The 20838-nt window shown below is 28.8% G+C and overlaps 1 protein-coding gene, 1 long non-coding RNA gene and 1 pseudogene across 2 annotated transcripts in view; 1 reads left to right on the top strand and 2 right to left on the bottom strand.

Moving 5' to 3' along the window:
* LOC111629964 overlaps window positions 1-18267 on the bottom strand; it is a 36935-nt gene extending 18668 nt beyond the window's left edge. Inside the window, exon 1 of the long non-coding RNA XR_002757427.1 lies at window positions 18173-18267. This is a non-coding gene — a long non-coding RNA (uncharacterized LOC111629964). The remainder of the gene's footprint in view (window positions 1-18172) is intronic.
* Window positions 11456-13657, bottom strand: LOC111629963 (annotated as a pseudogene).
* Window positions 18268-18759: 492 nt separating the features above from the next.
* LOC111629965 (anaphase-promoting complex subunit 5-like) overlaps window positions 18760-20838 on the top strand; it is a 45234-nt gene continuing 43155 nt past the window's right edge. The window contains exon 1 of the mRNA XM_023373932.1: window positions 18760-18842. The gene's annotated coding sequence lies outside the window, so the exon portion shown is untranslated. The remainder of the gene's footprint in view (window positions 18843-20838) is intronic.

Genomic DNA, 20838 nt, shown 5'->3' with positions numbered 1-20838 from the left:
TCTACCGAATCCAAATTGATTTTGAAACCAGTTTGGCATCTGATACTTAAAAACCGATTAAGTGATTTTGAAAATTTCTGATTTTTGCTAGCACTAGTATAAATGATCATCAATATGCATCACTGAAACATTGTTCCTTAAGATGTTCTGATGAACAGGCAAGTATCAATAATATTGGTTCTAACCAAAAATAGTTTCACATTATCAATATTTTAAACATTACGGATAGAATATTATATATATTGGCAATGGATATAATGAATAGGATATATTGGCAATGGATAGAAATTATTTTAAGTGCTTTTTAAGAGAGCAATATGTATGGATAAAATTAATAAAATAATGATTGTTCCTTGCTACTTGTTTGTCTTGTTTTGGCTCATAGAATCCTCGAAGTCGGAAATAGAAAGAGTATAATTTTTACTTGTTTTTTAACTAAAAATTTTTTATTTTTAGTGTGTTAATTTTAAACATTACAAAGCAAAACTGAAGCAATTTCATGATTCTGACAATCATTCCAAAATCATAGCAACAGTGCAATTAAATGTTGCCAGATTTCTGAGTGGATTAAAGAACATTTAACAATAATTAATGTTACCATTTCCAACTTTCACTCTATCCCGTCCTATATCCAAAAAGTAAAATTTAATAATTTTTTTAATCGATAACTAGACATTTTGTTTATATTTTGATTTAAAAGTTATAGTTTTTATTATTCATATTCATAGCTTTCAAACATATGCAAATTTTAGTTTGATGTAGAATTTAAAATATTTAATGGTAAACCATAGCTTATTATGGGAAAGAAATATGGACTGATAAATAAGGATAGGTAATGTGGTTGTATGAAAATCTATTATGAAACACACTGTTACATTGAAAAATGAAAATAAAGTCCAAATCGAATCCTTTCTTGTTTCAATTAGAGAACAAGGACAATTTAGCTAAATTAAAAGACATCTAGAAACCTTAATGCAATGGATATTACATAAATGAACAAAACAGGTGAAGAAGATAGACATTTGTTTTGTTAGATGGAGAGTTTGCTAGTCTCAGATATCAATTTTAACATAGGAACAATATACCAAATTTTAATTTACTGTTACACATTTTAAAGTTGATTTAAAAATATTTACCACATTTCATTCAAAATAACGGAAACAGTGGCCATGACACATTTGTGACTTGATCAAAAATTCAATTTGGATGAGAAAGCAGGATGTTTGACATATTTAAATAGTAAAAAAATAAAATATTTATATTGTTTTCCAATATCAAAAGATCTTTCAGAAAATTCTGATTCTAACAAAATATCAATAGTTTTTAAATCAAAAAACTGGCACACTTATAAACAGGAAATATATGATCAAATAACCAACACCTAAATGCGATTTCCAGCAAACAATAAACATTGTTTTTATTAAACACTGATTATTATTATTTTTTTAAATTGATAATCAATATATAATTTATTTAAGGATTATTTAAACTTTTATTAAACTCTTATTTAAACTGTTATTAAAACATTATTCCTATTATTATATTTTCAACATGCAAATGCTTACATGCTGCAAAACTAGGTAAGGCTACTTCTAGAAGTAATTGACCAATTTGATATAAATTATTATGTAAAAGCATTTGTTAGTCACTTTAAATAAAAATATTTTGTGTTAATGATCAATCAATAAATACAGTAGAACCTCGATTATCCGGACCTCTATTATCCGAATTTTTGATTATCCGGATTGTTCAAAATAAACAAAAATTTTACAAATTTGCTGATTTGCACTTGGCAAATTGCGATACTTTTTATGCACGTGATGGAACGCATAACTTTTTTTGTTCCAACATCTCACCCAGTACAGTAGTTGTAAACTCTTAAATATATTTTATGTCGTAATAAAAATATAACTTGACATACGTATTTATAAATAATTTATATTCAAATTACATCATTTCTATGACCAAGGGCGACATAAGGCATGGGCAATGTGGGCCACCACCTATGCCTCGCAGTCCGAAGGGCCTTGCGCCTTGAAGGTTTATGCATTACTTAAAAGTCACGAATGCGACGAAAAAATTTTACTCGTCATAAAACAATAAATAGTTTGTCAAACTTTTATTCATAAAAATGCAGTTTCAACTGTTTTTTATTTTATAAAATCCGTCTTCTTGCGCCACCAGAGGACCTTTTAAACAATAGATAGTCTGTTAGTGCTGGTCAGTAGTAGTCCAAATTCAATACAAATGTTTGTTTCTTAAATATTTGATCACGATTTAAATACAGTATTTATTTTTAATATTACCGATATGTCATCGAAAAGGAAATGTGTTGTATTATCATTAAAAGACAAATTAAAGTATTTGTTTCGATTATCCGAATGTTTCCTTATCCGGACTACCTTCATCCCCAATTAGTCTGGATAATCGAGGTTCTACTGTATTACAATTCAATAGCTGATTAATAACAGAATATCAAAGCAAACTACAAGGGTCGGATGGCCAAACAATTAAGGTGACAGACTATTGCTCTGGGAGACCTAAGATTAGATCCGGACAGATGAAAAACTACAAGAATTTTTCAGGGATGGTCCATCCAGATATGTTAACACACATCCCTCACCACCTACTTGCTGCCCCATTATGGGCATGGCCAAACCAAAGTGGGCTTACTAAAAAGCTTTTTCAAAAAGTCCTCTTAGTGCCCAAGGGTGGAAAGAGTTAAGAAAAAAGACAAACCACTAAAACAGAAAATGCACCAAAGATCATAACAAGAAGAACATGGAAAATTGAAAAGAAAACAAAGTAAAACCACAAATTATCTACTTTGATGGGTTGCACAGTTAATTTTTTCAATTATTTAAATTTTCCTTTTTTTTTTCTTTTTCCACATTACTACTATGTGCACTCAACATAAGTCTATTAGATTAAATTAATAGTTTAATCAAATTTGTATTTGCCTGAATCAAAGATTTCAAACTGCTAAAATAATTTTTAATAAATTTCATACATCACAAATTCACTACAATTTTTCATCCATGTATACTTCCACCAGAGGTGCATCTATGTTAATATTTCAAAAATTATTTTCAAATTAAATCATATTCAAGTTAATTATTATAATAGAAGTTAAAATAATATACACAGATTTAGTCGTAAATTAAAAAGTGCCTTGATGCTAACCAACACTTTTTGAATTGCCACTGTCTACAGTCACCTCTGTCTATGGAGATTTGCATGGGCAAAGTGCAACTTTGTGGCATAATATTTGCAAAACAGCTTAAATGTGCCAAATGGCCTATACAATTATAATAAGTGCAGAAAAACTGTGCAAGTAATTTTCTCAGTTTTTTGACTGAGGTAGTTACATAGTCTAATGTCCAACCTAGATGTTCACAAAGTACTGTACAAGGGCTTTTGTCCTGCTTTAAAAAAAGTATCAGGACCCAATACACCCTGGCACAACTACAGTACTGAATATACATCTAAATTCTAATTAATTAACTACCATTTAAAGACAAATAATTACAATTATTACCCTTGTCTGGTTTCAAACATATCAGTTATTTTAATAATAAATAAATTCTCTGTCTCCTTGTCATTATTCCTTACATTATCAGTTTTTTGGGTTGATATAATTAGATTAAGTCAATTTGGTTCAAATGGAAACTAGAATTGTAGTAAAGAAGCAAAAAATCAAAGAAATAAAATTAGAGCAATTTATATTAAAAATATTACTATATCATATTGCATTGTTAATAGATCTATAATATATTTAAATAATTATTTAAAATTGTTATTAGATGAGATTAGTAAATCATTAAAATTTCTAAAACTTCATTTTAAATTCACTAGATTATGATTTTAATTATGCAATCATTTTGAAATTACAGAACATAATCACTGTGAAAATGCACTACTTTCTCTGAAATATTATTTTTTCAATATGTAGAATTCATTATGGATGTATATGAATGATCTTTTATTAATACACAAAAAAATAGTTAAAAACACCATTTAAATCTTTTATAAATATTTTGAAGTTTTATCTGTAAAAAATAAATGAAAAATATTGTAAAATCCTGTAGTGTAATATATTGAAAAATACTGCTCAACACTCTATTAATATATTCAATAAAATCTGTATTTCCATTCCTCTTTAATCCCTATTACAAGTTAGACCCCACAGGCATTAAGAAAAACTTTTTTAATTAATGAGGCACCTACTAAGGCATGCCTCTTTTTTGAGATTAGCCTTGTATATCAATCAATTTGATCCCATCCATGCCTAGTGTCATCATTGCAATAGGTAAACAAATTAGACAATATAATACGTTCTCTGAGCAGTTGCCAAGTACTTATTATCATGTCTCTATGTACAAATTCACAATGATATGCCATCCTTCAGAGAACATCTGAGGTGCGAGGTAGAAACATGACTAAGCATGTGCAAATAGACCAGAGAAAGTGAAGGTAGGCTAGGTAGGTCTGACATCGCTAGGGTTGAGTGGTGGTCCAGAGTTGTGTTGCCAACCACTGAAATAAATTCATTTTCATGAACCTGGAAGATAATGGGCAGGACCCAAATCTCCAACCAAAATTTGTTACACGTCCAATACTGATACTATAAATCTTAACATTTCTTTGGATAATTCAAAGTATAAAATGTCTCAATATGGCATCATGCAGTAACTATTTTATATTACTCATAATGCTAATTTCAAGTTACAAAACTTTTTTGCTTTGCTTGTTTCAATTATTAAACAGACTGTTGGTTTCAGACCCACAATCTATTTAATAATTTTTTATTTCTAGCAAAATGGAATAAAACAACAAAACTAATATTAGTGATGAATAATTTACAAGTCAAAATTTATAAAAATTTTGTATTTTATTTCTTATGCTGCAATGGTATTTTAATAAATAAAACAATCAAATTAATTAAATCTTTTCGACAAACAATGGAAAAAAAATCATTTAGCATTTAACTCTTTCTGTCAGTAGATGTTAAAATCTTTTCTGTATGCCAAATAACTTCAGCAAGGTTCAAAACAGAGGAAGACAAATGGTGAAGAATACATCTGAGTTAAAACATTCAAAAAAATTTCTGCAGTTTTGACCTAATTCTGAATCTGAGACCTAAAAATCAGTAGCTTAATGCCTTTACCATCTTGGTCATCAATCAGTTTTGACTTAAAAGTTAAAAAAAGGGGAGAAAGAGAATTAAAAAAAAAAAAAATTTAAAGAAAAATTAAAAATCTGCTTTGTCACATAGCTAAGGCTTTCATATAAAAATATAACTGAATTTATTGAAAGACTTTAGAATGAAAAATAAATGTATTTTTCCAAAGAAAAATAAAGTTATATTTCAAAAGTTTTGAAAGTTAACAGATTAATTTGAATATAATTTTAATTAAAATTATTGCATCAAAAATGTTTTAATTATTGCATAATTATTGAAATTACTAATGTAAAATTCTTTTTTTATTCTTTTTTGTACATGAAAAGCTATTTCAGGTTTTTATAAAAGTTTTCATTTTACACAATTTATTATCCGTTAGATTTTAAAATTTCCTAACAAACAAAATTCTAAAATAATATATAAGTGCATGAAAAGTCTAATAATATAAATTTTAGATTACTTTCTTATTACATTTCCAAAATGTATCACAAGAACATAATTTTATTTTTCTCTAATTAAAGTAGACAATGAATAATGATCACTAATTCGATGACACAAACATAATGAATTAAAAAACTTGGCTCAAATTTACTAAACATCTATTTATAGCCTTAGAACTACAGAATTACATTGAACTATGCATCTAAACAATTGGTATGACCTATTGACAAATACTTTGCAAGATCATGCTCAATTTACAGATCATTAACAACAACAATGCAAATGGATTTTATTTTTTGTTTCCAAATATTAAAACAAGCTTTAAAATAATTTAAACTTCAATAATTTAATAAACAAAGAGACCTAAAATTTTCTTGTAATTTTTCATTCCATTATTTATTAAAAGCTAATATCAACAAAACAGCTTTATATTTTAAGTAGAATATTGAATTAAAGTATAAAAGATCTATTGACCAAAAATACTTTGACCTTCATCATATAATGAGCCTTTAAGTAACAGTACAAAACTGAATAGAACAAACATGCAGGAAAGTCCTACATACCATTTCAAATAAAATTGGTGATTCATTAGAAACAAAATTTCTAATAACAATATAAAATAACAAATATTTTCAACTTTAATTATAATCAACAAAGTTTTAGTTATACAATAAGATATCATCATTTTAATCTTTGCTATTTAGAGTTGAATTTTTCTATCCATTTCCTCTCTTTTATCACTATTTTAATCTTTTATTTATTCTACTTTCATTGTTTCACTTTCTTTTTTATCATCTTTTTTTCTTTGAGATCTTTTAATTTTTAATTGTTTTATGATATTAACTATGACCTTATTCTGTCCCATCTTATATGATCAATCCAGTTATATGCTTACATTTTTTCTAATGTAACCTACTCACTATTAATTTCCTTTGAAATATTCATTTCAAACTTATTTTTTGTAAAACAGACATTCAAAAAATTTAAAACTAATTCTTTCCATATTATTAGTATGAATAATAAATTATTATTAATAGAAAACATAATTAAGACTATAAATTTAATAGTCATAATTATTTCAACTATCTAAATTTCTGAAAGACATTTCTCAAATAATTTATTTGTCAGCAGATTTCCATTATAACCTATCAACATATGAAGATCTGATTCTTGAATTCCAAAGAAAGCATAATCACTGTTGTTGATAAATCAAAAATAAGGTCATTATCTTTTCAAAACAGGTAAAACCAGCCATTAACTTACATTCTATATTTTTATTTCAAAAAATTAGTTGGATAATGAACAGAAATATTTCAGTCTTTGAATCTTATATAATTTTTTTAATTTTACAAGTCAAAATGTAAATGTAAAACAATTGTTTTACATGGCAGATATACCAAAGAATTAGTGTAAAAAAAATACTGTCTGTATAGAAAAATGAATGTCTTGTTCCAGACCTTAAAAACCAGTAAAAATAATATGATAAAACAATTGATGTAATAGAATGTATTTAAACAAAATATTTCAAACTTAGAAAATTTACAAAACTTCTCAAATAGACAATACTCTAAAAAAGTTTCTTCTCACTTTGTCCCTTTCACTAATTAAAAAAGTATTTTTTTTTAATTGATTGTGACATTGCCAGAAACATTTTAACATTTTACATATTGAGGCAGATGTAGTCTCTAAAGAAAGGTCAACCTGCTGTGAGACTTATTTCCTAATGGTGTATGAAAGGTGAGATGCTTTTTTAAAGTATTTGAGAATTTTTGTAAATTTTATAAGTTGATGCTTATTGTCCCAGCAATTTTATCAGAAAAAAATTTTCAATTTTAGCTAATAAATCACAGCAGGGGCAATTTTAACTTACTTATCAGTAAAATTTAATAAATTTATATTACTTGCACAAATTTTATGTTTTATGCAACTTTTTAATTAAACACCAAAATACCTCTAGCTTTTAACACCAAATGGCATGCAAAAACTATTCCATATTGAAATTGGAAGAGATGCAATCATACTGTACAAACAAATCATCAAACTTCAAATTAAATTTTTTCTGACTGCTTCATTCACAGGCCAAAGTTGATTGTTGAAAGGCTGATGTTTAAAGAAGATTGATTATTACTATACAGTTCAAATAAGCCATAAAAAAACAGCCAAATCTTAGAATTTACTTGAGCATGTAGAACAGCCTTAAATGCAAATTCCAAGAATTGTTTTTAAAAGAGCAATTTTCTAGAAAAAGAAGTATAAATATTTTTTTTATTATAAATAAAACCAAATAGAGATTTTTAAAAAGGCAAACTTATTGGAATGTGTTACATCAAAGTAAGTTGAAAAACAAGAACTAAATTTTTCCCCTCCAGACTATTAAATCAAAATGTATAAAACAGAAGTAGGAATATAGTTTGGATAATAAATAGCAAAAAAAATAATTTTCTAATAAATCATAAAACCAAATTCTCAAAAGTAAAAAACTGGTAACTGTACTATTATGGACTGCTTTTTCAAAGGCTAGTAGTTTGAATCACAAAACATCAATCTTTGGGAAATAGTCAATTGCTACCGATTCCTCTTTAAAATTAATTAAAAGTAAAACATAAATAATCAGCTTGTATAAATGTTTTGAGAGCATCTTTACTTTTGTTTTCTTTGATTCTCTCAGCTCTGAGAGTAGTAAGAGAGGAAAAAACAGTTTGATAATGCATAGATACACTCAAATACTATTTAAAAAGACTGTCATAATAATTTATTTTATAGACTTGTATATGTGCAGCAGCTAGCCTTGGCTTCAATATCCAATGGAAATATAGAATTAAACAGCTTTTATATTAAACAAAAGATTAAAATTTTATCTACAGTTCAATTTTGTATCTTTATTGAAGCTGAAGAGAAGAAGCTTTTAAAACATTTATGCATTAAATACATGATTTATTTAAACATATGCTGACTATCTACATTCTATTTTGGTTAACCACTCTATTTGTTAACTGAGCCAACATGATAAATTCAGATAATTTATTAATGAAATTATAATTTCAGTGTTGGAATTAATTTGGCATGGCATTTGAAAATATCAAATGGCAATTTTATATAAATTTAAACTTTCAAATGTTAAAAACACATTTCTTTCAATATTTCCAAAAGAAAAATAAATATTCAAATTTGTTGCCAAGTTGTTAGCAGAGACTTTCTCAGCAGTAGTTATAACCAGTTTTCCAATAGCTTGTATTTTGAACCTGTCATTCAAAATAATCTTCTTATCTTTGACATCTTGTCTTTATCATTTAAATCAGATAATTTTTTCACACACAGTTTAAATTTTTTAGATTTTTTATACATGCTAAAATTCGAAATATGCAATCTTTTAATATAATCAATCTTTTAATATAATGCAAATCTTTTAATATAAAACTACCATTAACTTAAAAGACACAGAATAACCAAAAATCTGTCAAAACAATAAATGTTTTAAAATAAACATTATGTTTTGATTAAAACATCATTTTGCTGGATTTTTGGTTATTCTGTATCTTTTAATACTTATATCCAGCTTATTGGACAGTTTCTGGATTACCATTGACTTGTTAATAAATCACAAGAATTTTCTACAATTGGCAAGCGCCAATTGCAAGCTGCCTCAATATGACAATACATCTGCCTCAAATCCAACAGAGGACGCTGTTTTTTAGTCAAGATGGCTGCCGAAACAGGTAAGAAACTGACCATGTGTTTGTTCAGTGCCTGAGTCGATTTAGTTTCTATCAGTGATGACTACTGCGAGGACCAAATGAAGAACAAATCATTGAATTTATGTCAAATTCTAGACTATATCGGCGACAGGAAACGTTGTCTTGTAGAAGGTGAAGCTGTTTTGAATGCTGGATACATTGTATTTTGTGGATTAAACTCTAACAACAACAATGAAGTTCATGTTGTTGCTTTAGTGTTGCAATCTCAGATATTGGCATTTTAATATATCTCAATTACAGGGAGAATGCACATGCAAAGTGGGGCTGTCTGGTTTTTGTAAACATGTGATAGCATGTTTATTACACGTTAACAGGTGAGAACTATTTAAATATTTTAAGCAGTATACACCATGTTCCAATATAAAAACATAGTTTTATTTATCATAATAGTTAAAATTAGTGCCAATCTGAAGGCTGCCCTGCTGTCATTCAGCACTTATACAACATAGGCCAGTCAAAAGTTTGTAGCACACATTATGTTTTGTGTGTATGTGTACATCTCATATATCGAAAACAGTTTCACCTTCTACAAGGCAACATTTCCTGTCGCCAATATAGTCTAGAATTTGACATAAATTCAATGATTTGTTCTCCATTTGGTCTTTGCAGTAGTCATCACCGATAGAAACTGAATCGGCTCAGGCACTGAACAAACACATGGTCGGTTCCTTACCTGTTTCGGCAGCCACCTTGGCTCAAAAACAGAGCCCTCTGTCGGATTTGGCACTTGCCAATAGATAAAAATTCAATTCAAATTTCAAACATTATTGAATAATTAATGTACTTTTAGAAAGTTATATATATATATTTATATATATTATACCNCCTAATATATATATATATATAAAATTATATATTATATATATAATTTTATATAATATGTGTATTATTCAGAAGATATTAAAAGACAACCTAGAAGTTAAGGCCATGAAATTGCAATGATGACAAAAAGACTGTTTGAGATATATTTACTATAGCCCGAGTTTGGCACTCTGTTACTCTGATTTTGTACATATGTTTTGCTGTAAATATTTTGATTATATTACTGTTTTTAAACAAAATAAATCTGATATTAGAATTATTACTTATTCACAAATAACAAACATACTTCCAATGCCAAAATTTATTGTATCTGGAGATAGGATTAAAATACCAATTCTCTACCTTGATACTGATGGTTAAATGTCAACTATTGATAGCCAAATAATATGTCAATTTGTAATGATTTTTATTTTAGGCTGTGTCAATTAATAGTATAAGGACATCAATTCAGGAATAAAAAAAATTTTTATTACCATGTATTTTTTCAAAAATAATTTTAAGTTAACTACAAAAAGTTTGTGTAACAATTATGCTTGAAATTATTTTTGTTTCATAATAAATATTTAAGTTATTAGCAAAAATACAATATTTTTTTCTTAATGTGTCAATTATTAGTGCTTTACCTAATGTTTTTAAAAAATAAATTTTTTTATTTATTGTTTATGACAAAAAATAGTCATTGGGTATTATTAATGTTTATAAGGCATGATTGGTAAAAATAGATATTTATGGATTTTTCTGTAATACTGTATTTATCTTAAAATGACTATTTTACTGTTAGAACTATCTTTTTATAATAATCTAACCAGTTACTTAAATTTTAGGGCTTATCATACCAGTGAATATATTATTACAAAAAAATTTCTTTAGTTTATTTTATATTTAAGTTTACAAGAGAATAAAGAAATTTTAAAACGATTGAATCTAAAACATTTATAATACATCCAAAATACATTCAGACTCATTCAGAGTCCTCCTTCAGTTGGTGTTTTTATAAAGGTAACAAAATAAAATATACTTAAAAAGGTTAAAATAACCATAAAGACATCACAATTAAAGAAACATCATCTTGATTATTTTAACCTTTTAATTTTGGGTGTATTGTAAATGTTTTAGATTCAATCGTTTTAAAATTTCCTTATTCTTTTGTAAACTTAAATATAAAATAAACTAAAGAAATTTTTTTGTAATATCATATTCACTGGTGTGATAAGCCCTAAAATTTAAGTAACTGGTTTTCACAAAAAGTTAATGTAACTAAAGGCAAAAAGCAATAAATAATATGTTAGAACTATCTTGAACTACACAACATAAACTGTCTGATATTACTACATGTTCTCTACATGTTCTTTCAGGTACATATTGTACCTGAAAGAACATGTAGAGCATGGGTGAGCAACCTTTTTAATCAATGGGCAAATTTAAATTTTAAAATTTTTTGGCGGGCCGCACATAAAGTAACACTTATTAATAATTTACAAAACTTTATTTATAATAAACATTAGAATAAAAAAATATAAAATTTAAAAAAAAGTAAAGATTTCATATACAAATTTTAATGCAAAATAAAAACAAACAAGAAAAGAACAGAAAAACGAATTTACTTGAAATTTTTAATGAGAAATTTGGCACTGTTTTTTCGATACAAGCTGATCAATATCAGCCGGAATTGATGAGGTAGCTACACGTACGCAGCTTTCTAATCGTGCATCACTCAGTCTTGATCGGTGGTCATTTTTGATTAATTTCATGGTTGAAAATAATTGTTCGCAAACATACGTACTTCCGAACAGAGACATCATTTGCTTTGCATTTTTCGTCAAAAGCGGAAATTTCTCAGGGCTCACATAAGATTTATAAAAATTTTCGATGTTTACTGAGAAAAATACATTTTTTAAATCGGTATTATTCTGCATGTCAATCACTTCCATTTGAAAGTCTTCGGGAACTGTATCCACATCGATATTAAATGGCGAGGAAAACATTTTCATGGAAACCGCTGTCTTCTCAGCTTTGAACATTTGGAATCGTAATTGAAATTCGTTGATTAAAATGTCTATATATTGTGCGTATTTTTGAGAAGTAGTAACGTTTTCTTTTTCTAAATGTGGAAAGTGAGACACATTATTCTGCAAAAGATGCTGTTTCCACAATTTTAATTTGCGCTCAAAGCCCTGAATTTTATCATACAAATTGTGAATAAACTGTCCTTTGCCTTGAAGTTCCACATTAAGATCATTGAGATGCTGAGTCATGTCGATAAGAAACCCAAAATCGCACATCCATTCTTTATTACCAAAATGAGGAAAGGCATATCCCTTCATATCCAAGAACAATTGTATTTCGCTTTTTAAGTTGTATACTCTTTTTAGCATTGCACCTCTACTAAGCCAACGTACTTCGGTATTAAAAACCACGTCGCCATATTCAGTTTCTAAATCTTTCAGGAATTCTTTAAATTCACGGTGATTTAACGCGCGCGACTTTATAAAATTGATTAGTTTAATTATTGGTACTGTGACATTTGGCAAACTCAATCTTTTCGCACACAAATTTTCCTGGTGAATTATGCAGTGGTTAACGAATATTTCCCTTCCTGTGACCTTCTTAATGTCTTGAAATAGCCTTCCCGATACTCCTACCTCCATGCTTGACATTGCTCGTGCTCCATCTGTCGATATACCAATAATCTTTTCTAATGAAATTGAAAAATTTTCCAACACAGACTTTAGTTCATCGTACAGGTCTTTGCCGGTTGTAGTCCCTTGCATTGGAATCAGTGAACACAATTCTTCGGTAATATTAAATTTGGTGTCAATACCACGTAAAAATATAGCCAGTTGTGCTGTATCGCTAATATCGCAACTCTCATCAAGTGCCAAAGAACAGTATTCGAATTTTGCAATGCGTTCACGAAGCGTTGTTGCTATGTTCTCGGACAAGTCTTCAATTCTCCTTGCAATGGTGAATCTTGATAAACTAATGTTTGAAATAATATTTATTTTATCAGGAAATGCTATTTCTGCAACAGCAGTCAGACATTCTTTTATCATCTCTCCATCCGCAAAGGGTTTATTTTTTTTGCCAGTATTTGACTGACAACAAAACTAGCCTTTACTGCCGTATTTGATAAAATAGCTTGATTTTTAAAAATAGCCTGTTGTTTTCCCAAGTTTTTCTCCATTTGATTAAACTTATCTATCCGGAGTTGTCCTGTTAAGTTTTTATATTGTTGTTCATGTTTTGTATCGTAATGCCTTTTTATGTTATATTCTTTTAATGTCGACACAGTCTCTGAGCATATTAAGCATACAGCTTTATCTTCGACGAAAGTGAAAAAATAATCAAATTTCCACTTTTCTTGGAAATGCCTGTGCTCATCCGCAACCTTCCGTTTTTTTGTTTGCTTTTCCGACATGCTATTATGGATTAAAAATTTGAAAGTTAAAAAAATTTGTAGGAAAACTTAATTTTGAAAAAAAAAAACTCTAATATTACCTTTTTGACAATAATATTGCACTCACGCCTTTCAAGAAACACAAGAATTGCTAAAATTGCTAGTTAACAGCTTACCAGTCTGACTGATTGTGTGACAGAAGCAAACACAAACAAGCACAGACGCGGCGTGTTCATATTGCATGTTTGAACAAGTCGCCGACAAGTGAGTTACTCGTCACAAAAAATTGTTTCGGTTTAGTATGTACTACCATTCTATTATAATTAATTTTATAACAATATATTGATGGGAGAAAGTCGATAAAATAAATTCAATTTTAAAAATGCTTGGCAGGCCGCATAAACATGTTTAACAAGCCGCGTGTTGCTTCGCGGGCCACGTGTTGCTCATCCCTGATGTAGAGCATTGATCTTAACCCCAAGTCATACAACACAAATTAGATTCACAGATCTGATGTAGCATCATAAGAGACTTTTATGGTGGGCTTAATAATTATGATGGGGAAACTTGAAATTTGTATCAAATGCAAACAGAATGATCAAAACACTATACTTATTGTAGGACTATGGAGTCAAAATCAGTGTCAAATTAGGTAAAAATGGACCTGTTGGATCTTAATTTCATGAAGTAAAACAAAGAAAGGAACAAACTGACATAAAAGATGATGATATTGTATAACTTGTTACAGAAATCCTATTCAGACAAAAACGGAAACTAGGACAACTTATACAGAAAGCAGAGATGGAATTACACAAGCCTGTCTGTTAAAGTTATTGAATGGTTGACGTATAAGACAACCCATTCAGACAATTTATCCTCAGGAAGTAAGTCAGTGAAAATGTCATGGGGATAATGTAAAGAATTATTCTATGTTTATTTGGTGATTTGATTGATGTTTAATGGTTTATTTGTAATTATAAATTAATAATATATTTTGTAATTAAAGACTTGGTAAGATACAAGAGGATGTTAAAAGAAAATAGAAAGAGAGGAATAAGATCAGCTCTAACCAGCTATTCCTTTATTATACAGGTTACTTTGATTTTTTTTAGTTTAAGTTTTTTTCTCCAAACTTCGACTCCAAACTTGAACAGGTTATGGTTCTAAAAAAAATAGTCTGTGATTTAAGTTGACAGTGATAAAATGCCTTGTATGCTGCTTGCATTCAACTGATATAAAAAGTATATAACAAGTATATTTATTATTTATATCCTATATTGATATATAAATAAAGGAGTTGAAGTGTACAGACTCAACAGCCTTGAATTATTGAATCTTTACCTACTAATTTTAAACATATTGGAATAATTAAATTTTAAAANTGAGTAAACTTTTTTTTTTTTTTTTTTTTTACCCGCGCTTGTAGTTTGTTGACAAATCCATCCACAAAAGGCATTAGCATTAGTTCAGTTATAGTAAATATCACTGGCAATATCATTGGCTTTTCCTGTTAGCACATTACCATGATAGGTTAGTGAATTATTTTAAGGTTACTTACGCACACAGTTGGGAATCACTGATTTAGAGTTAATGGGACAAAGGACAAAATCTGCTAAAAAAGGCCTTAATAGCTTGACCCTAATACTGTCAATTTGTTATAGAGTTCATCAACTTTTTACAATGCTACAAAAATAAACTTATATAAGCTTAAGTAATATAGAACTAATAAAAATATTTTATTTTAGCAAAGAAGAATGCAATAGCATCTCATAAAATTGTTAATTTCAAATTCCTTTTTTACATATTTATAATGGCTAACTGATCAATAGTAATTATCTTTTTATAGAAATAAATGTAGATTATATACATTTTTTAATATATAAATTCTTATATATTATTTCATATATAGTATATCAGAATAAATACACATTTATTAATTATCAGTTATATACAGTAAAGCAATTATTACTTTATTAAAATATATTTAATATCAGCAAATTTGATTCAGTAATGACTGACTTTCTTAAGACCTACTGACTGTCATAAAAAATTTTCTCATCTATTTATAGTTAAAATAGTCTACTTTATACACTAAAACCTACATAAAATTGATAAATTAATAAAGCTTAATGCAATTATTAAATTTCATTTAACAGAGCTGTATAAATCTCATATTTTTTTAATTATTTAAAAATACAGTGTTTTGATGTTAAAATTTTAATAATAAGAAGTAATATAATCTACTCAAATGTTAGGTGCACTTTTTTCAGGTTTCAACATCTCTAAAAATAAGTGCATCTTAAATTTTATATGTCATAATTAATGACCTCTAGTGCTATACATTTTATTTCTCTGACATTAAGTCTATGCAGCATTTTAATGATTTTATTAAACTAATGTTTGTAATAGTAAATATTTAAGCTCAATCTCGTTAGTCTATTATAGTAATCTCGTACTTGGATGAGATCTCAAGAAAATGTTGTGTGGCACTCTTTCAAGAAATGATGCATTTCAGATGCTTTAAATGGCACTAAGGATGATTGCATGTGGAAAAATGTGAGCATTGAATCCAGTATTGATTCAGAAGAGCCTAACATGGAAAGTGAAGAGATTTCTGACTTTGATACCATGGAAAACAAGTGATATACAGTGCAATAAATACTGAACAAATTTATGTTAATGGAATCAGTTCTGTTGACAAGTTTATCTGGATTTGTCTATTTGTTCAAAAAACAAAATTATGGGTAAGCATGTAGAAATTAAAGTGCATCTTAGATTTGATGGTATCTTATATTCAAGTAAATACAATATAACAGAAATTTAAGAGTACTCTCCAAACTAAAATGATCTTTCTCAAGTGAATAGAACAGAAATCTTGAAAGCTTTTTACTAAATACTTTTAGTAAGAAGTTAAGTAAGTAAATTAGATAAGATTCATTTAGATAAGACTCTTACTGAACATACATGTAATTGCATAAATATTTTTGGTATACATTATCATTATGGAATTATTTTTTGTGTTTATAATTATTGCAAAACATTACTAATATGGTTTTGTACTAATACATGTCTAAATCAATATGATACTACTGTATTTTATTAAAAACATATGATACAATTCACATTTTAATATTTTGCTTTTTCCTTTATTGCATATCAGTTTATAACATATAAGCAATAAATAATTTTCATTACATTAATATATTTATTTATTATTCTTACTTCTGAATATAACAGATATTTAATATGTTTTAGAACTTAAATCATTCTTAAGTTTTTACTTCTTAATTTTTGCAATATTAATGTTTAATTAAGCATTTAATAGTTACAACATATTTAATATATTTTGATCTAAATTTGAACTGCAATCAGTTAAAACATATGGAAAACTTTAAATCTGTCTTTAAGCAACATCTGTTAAATACAATTAAAGCATAAGAGTTACATCATAAAAACCAATTGAGATAATTGTTATTATCTGAATTTCTTTACTCATATGACCAACAATACTTAATTAATTTTAAAGTATTAAAACCGACACAGAGTCCTCATTATAAGGTCAGGTATTTAAATTCATATATGCTTCTTTCTTTTTTGCTTTTGAATTTCCTTTATTTTCATTAGAAATAGAAACTGTAATTATAGAAATTCAGACACTCGTGCAAATAAAGACAAGTATTCCATAGTTAGGGAGAGATATTGATCCCAATTATCCCTATTCCAGTGTTTCTCAATTGCTGATCCGCAGAAAAATATTTGACCACACCAAAGCCAGCGCAGTCAATTACGGGTGACATTTAAATAGTAATCTAGAGTTATTGTTTGTACTTTGTCACATATAGGAAATCTAGACAAGCACATATAAACTTAATAAGTATGCATAACTCATAGTCACATAAAGTCCATGTAAAATATCCATGATTTTACCAGTTCGTGTCAAGAAAAACGTTAAAAAACACCACCCATCAAACCCATAATGGGCCACCAAAACAGTATTAATATCCTTACAGTTGATGGAAGGACCCCATTGCACACATATGTAAATGTATTAAGCCAACAGCTGAGTATGAAGTTTGGCACAACTTCTTGATTTTATTTTCATGTTTACAATTGGAAAACGCCCACCTACAGTTAGTTACATGACAAATAAGCAAATGACATGTCAACGCATTCAGGTAAAAATAAAGAATAAACTAAGATTTTTTAAAGCAAGTAGGAGTCGTAAATTTGTATGTAAATTATGATATTTTGATCAAGATTGGTTTTAATTACAAATAAAAATTTCATAACTAGTTATGAATGACATTAACCTCAAAGAATTGCGTCTTAATATTAAGCACATTATCAATCTGTATCATGAAGTAAATATCAAAAGAACATAATTTTAATAGATCTTAAAACAAACGATTAAGATAAACAAGTTATTTAAGCCTAAAACTGTTTTCACGTTATTACACCGTTTTCAAGTCGATTGCTGTGTCTAATGTCGTTTTATACTGATTTCCGATTATTTATAACGTGATAAAACGAAAAATAAGTACATTTTAAGCTGTAATTAATAATATTTTCGCTTACTTTTTTTAGCCCAGCTGCAAGTTTTACCTTGCGATCCACCACGTCTGCCATGTTGACATCATCATTGCACATGCCTAATAACATCTATGTTACTGTATTATTTTTATTTTTATCTTAACTCGTTCAAAGCGTTTCTTTCAATTTTTTATTTTAATTCTTCGTAAATAAAAATAATTTTTAAATAAATTGGAATTTTGATAATATAATTGTCGATTAAAAACATTCTAATAAACCCTAATATGACATATTCTTCGTGCTAATTCAAATCATGAAGTCGAGTACACATGTACTGTACCGGTATATTTTTTTTCAACTCTTTTCGCCCCGTGGCCAGTAAGAGGTCCTTTCTTTTTAGCAAGTCCATTATGTGTTCGGCCAGGCCCACAATGAGGCGGCCGGGTGGTGAGGGGCGGAGCCCGACATATGCGGACGGATTACCTCCTTGCTGAGGCTTTTTCGACCCGTCTGGATTCGATCCCGGGTCCCAAAGGTGGTAGAGCAGACCTTGACAGCTTGGCCATCCGGCCTTCAGATATAGGTATATCTGGAAGTTTATACTTGAAGAATTATCGGTATCCAACGTTCGAATATACCGGTTCTGTACTCGGATTAATGTAAGACCGGATGGCCGAGATGTCAAAGGCAACCGTGGAAGAACTACGAACAGGAAGTACGAATTCAGTAGGACATGCTGGATCCTCTTTTCTCTTTCTTTCTCTTTATTGTTTCATATGGAGACTATAGCCTTTTAGCTTTTTCTCCGAAGCGCACCACTTAGCTATTAGGCGAAGCGGTTAGTGCGGTACACAAATCGTTCCAAGACTTCCATATTATGTTGACGAGGTCGACATTTTTGTTGAAGTTGAGGGAGGTTGGCTCGTGGCCAGTTTAAAGGTCCGTCGTCCCTTAACGTCCGGACCCGAGTTAACTCGGGCATATTACATAGCGTTACATAAAATGCTTTTTTTTTAAATGCCAATTTTTTTATTTTCGGAATGTTTTTTGTCTCCGAATTTTTTCAAAAATTTNTAGCGTTACATAAAATGCTTTTTTTTAAATGCCAATTTTTTTTATTTTTGGAATGTTTTTTAAGTCTCCGAATTTTTTCAAAAATTTGTACATGCGCGAAAAAATTTAATCGCGATTTTAATCAACTTTTAATGACGCGCGATTAACGCTTAATTGTTTTTTAATGCGATTTTTTTATTAAATTTAATTAATCGTTCTAAAGTTGTAGTGCACGGATTTGACTTCGGTAAAGTTATTTAAAGCTACTTTCTGATGTCAAAAACGACCTCCAATAGTTTTTTAATTTTTTAAATTAATATACAGTATTTTATTATATATAAGTTTAATTAAATCGGGGGGAGTCGGAAATCGCAATTAATTAATTAAAATTTTATTTTTTTTTAAATATTTAAAAATATACCGCCAGCTAGTATTCACCCTACTTTAAACCCTTGTCCTCCCAAGACGTCTATGAGAATGTCCCGGGAAATCCGACACCAGATGTTCTCAAGGTCATCCAGCTGTGTAAACAATTGGGTGAGTTTACTTCTGAGTTAATTTTACTATCAACACGCTCAGCCTGTATGCTTTCGTCCGAGTGCCCCGCTCATTGGCGTTTACTTTAGAGCTATGTGACGTCATGTTTAGCGAAATTGGGGTACGTTCGTAAAGTCAAACGAGTTAAACGCGTTAGTAACGAATCGTTCGAATAGTAGTAATCTCGCTCAGTGCGCATGCTCTGCGGTGATGACGTTTCGAACGAAACTCTAATGAAGTTCACGAAGGAAAGAGTTAGTTTACTTCGTTAAGAAAATGGCGCCCGACGATATCGATGTTTCTAAATCACTCGAGTGTTTAAATTGTGAATTAAAAGATGAAATGATTGAAATAACTGTCCACCCGAAGCAATCTAAGAAAAATATTTCCGATAAGGCTGTACTAGCAACGTTTGTATCTTCGATTTTAGAAACAGCCATTTAGTTCTAAACGAATCGTTCGAAAAGTCTAACGAAATAAGAATAACGATGACGTCATTCTCGTTTAACTCGTTCGACTTTACGAACGCGCCCTTGGTAAGCTCGGAGTGCTAGCTAGTTCGTTGTCGAGCTTTGCGCTAATTCGATATGGCTGCTCTCATGAAAAAAATTACTTTCTGTACAAAGTACTAAAAATGGAATTAATTTTCGAAAAATAAACGACAGAAAGTATTTTTATTGGTAAATTTCAATTATTTGTTGTGTAAAATGCTTACAATGATTTTTTTCATTGTAAGGTTCAATAGCTTTAGATGACTTTTTTCATAAACAGAGTTAATTAATGTGAAAATAATTAAGTTTGATTCATTGTTTATGGTTAAAAGTCAGGTTTACCTAAGACGCATTTGGAATCTTCAGAAATGTTATGTTCAGAGCATTAAATAAATCGTAAAGAAATGAACAGCATTAAAATATTCCACGCAGTCCGTCTAAACATATTAAAACGATCGCCAATACCCTTAGAGGAAAGAAAGAAAGAAAAAAAGTGTTTTGTATTTAATATCAATTATTTGTTAATTTTGAACTCAGTTTAGTTACACCACAACAAAACAACGTCACATCCATTCACTGGGTGAAACAATTGCTTTAAATATGTATTATATGTATGTATAATCTACCATT

Source organism: Centruroides sculpturatus, unplaced genomic scaffold (genome assembly GCF_000671375.1).
Source record: "Centruroides sculpturatus isolate CEXI.00-Female unplaced genomic scaffold, Cexi_2.0 scaffold539, whole genome shotgun sequence".
NCBI classification, from domain to species: domain Eukaryota; kingdom Metazoa; phylum Arthropoda; class Arachnida; order Scorpiones; family Buthidae; genus Centruroides; species Centruroides sculpturatus.
The sequence above is the reverse complement of the archived record's forward strand: the minus strand, read 5'-3'. Positions and strand labels throughout refer to the sequence as shown.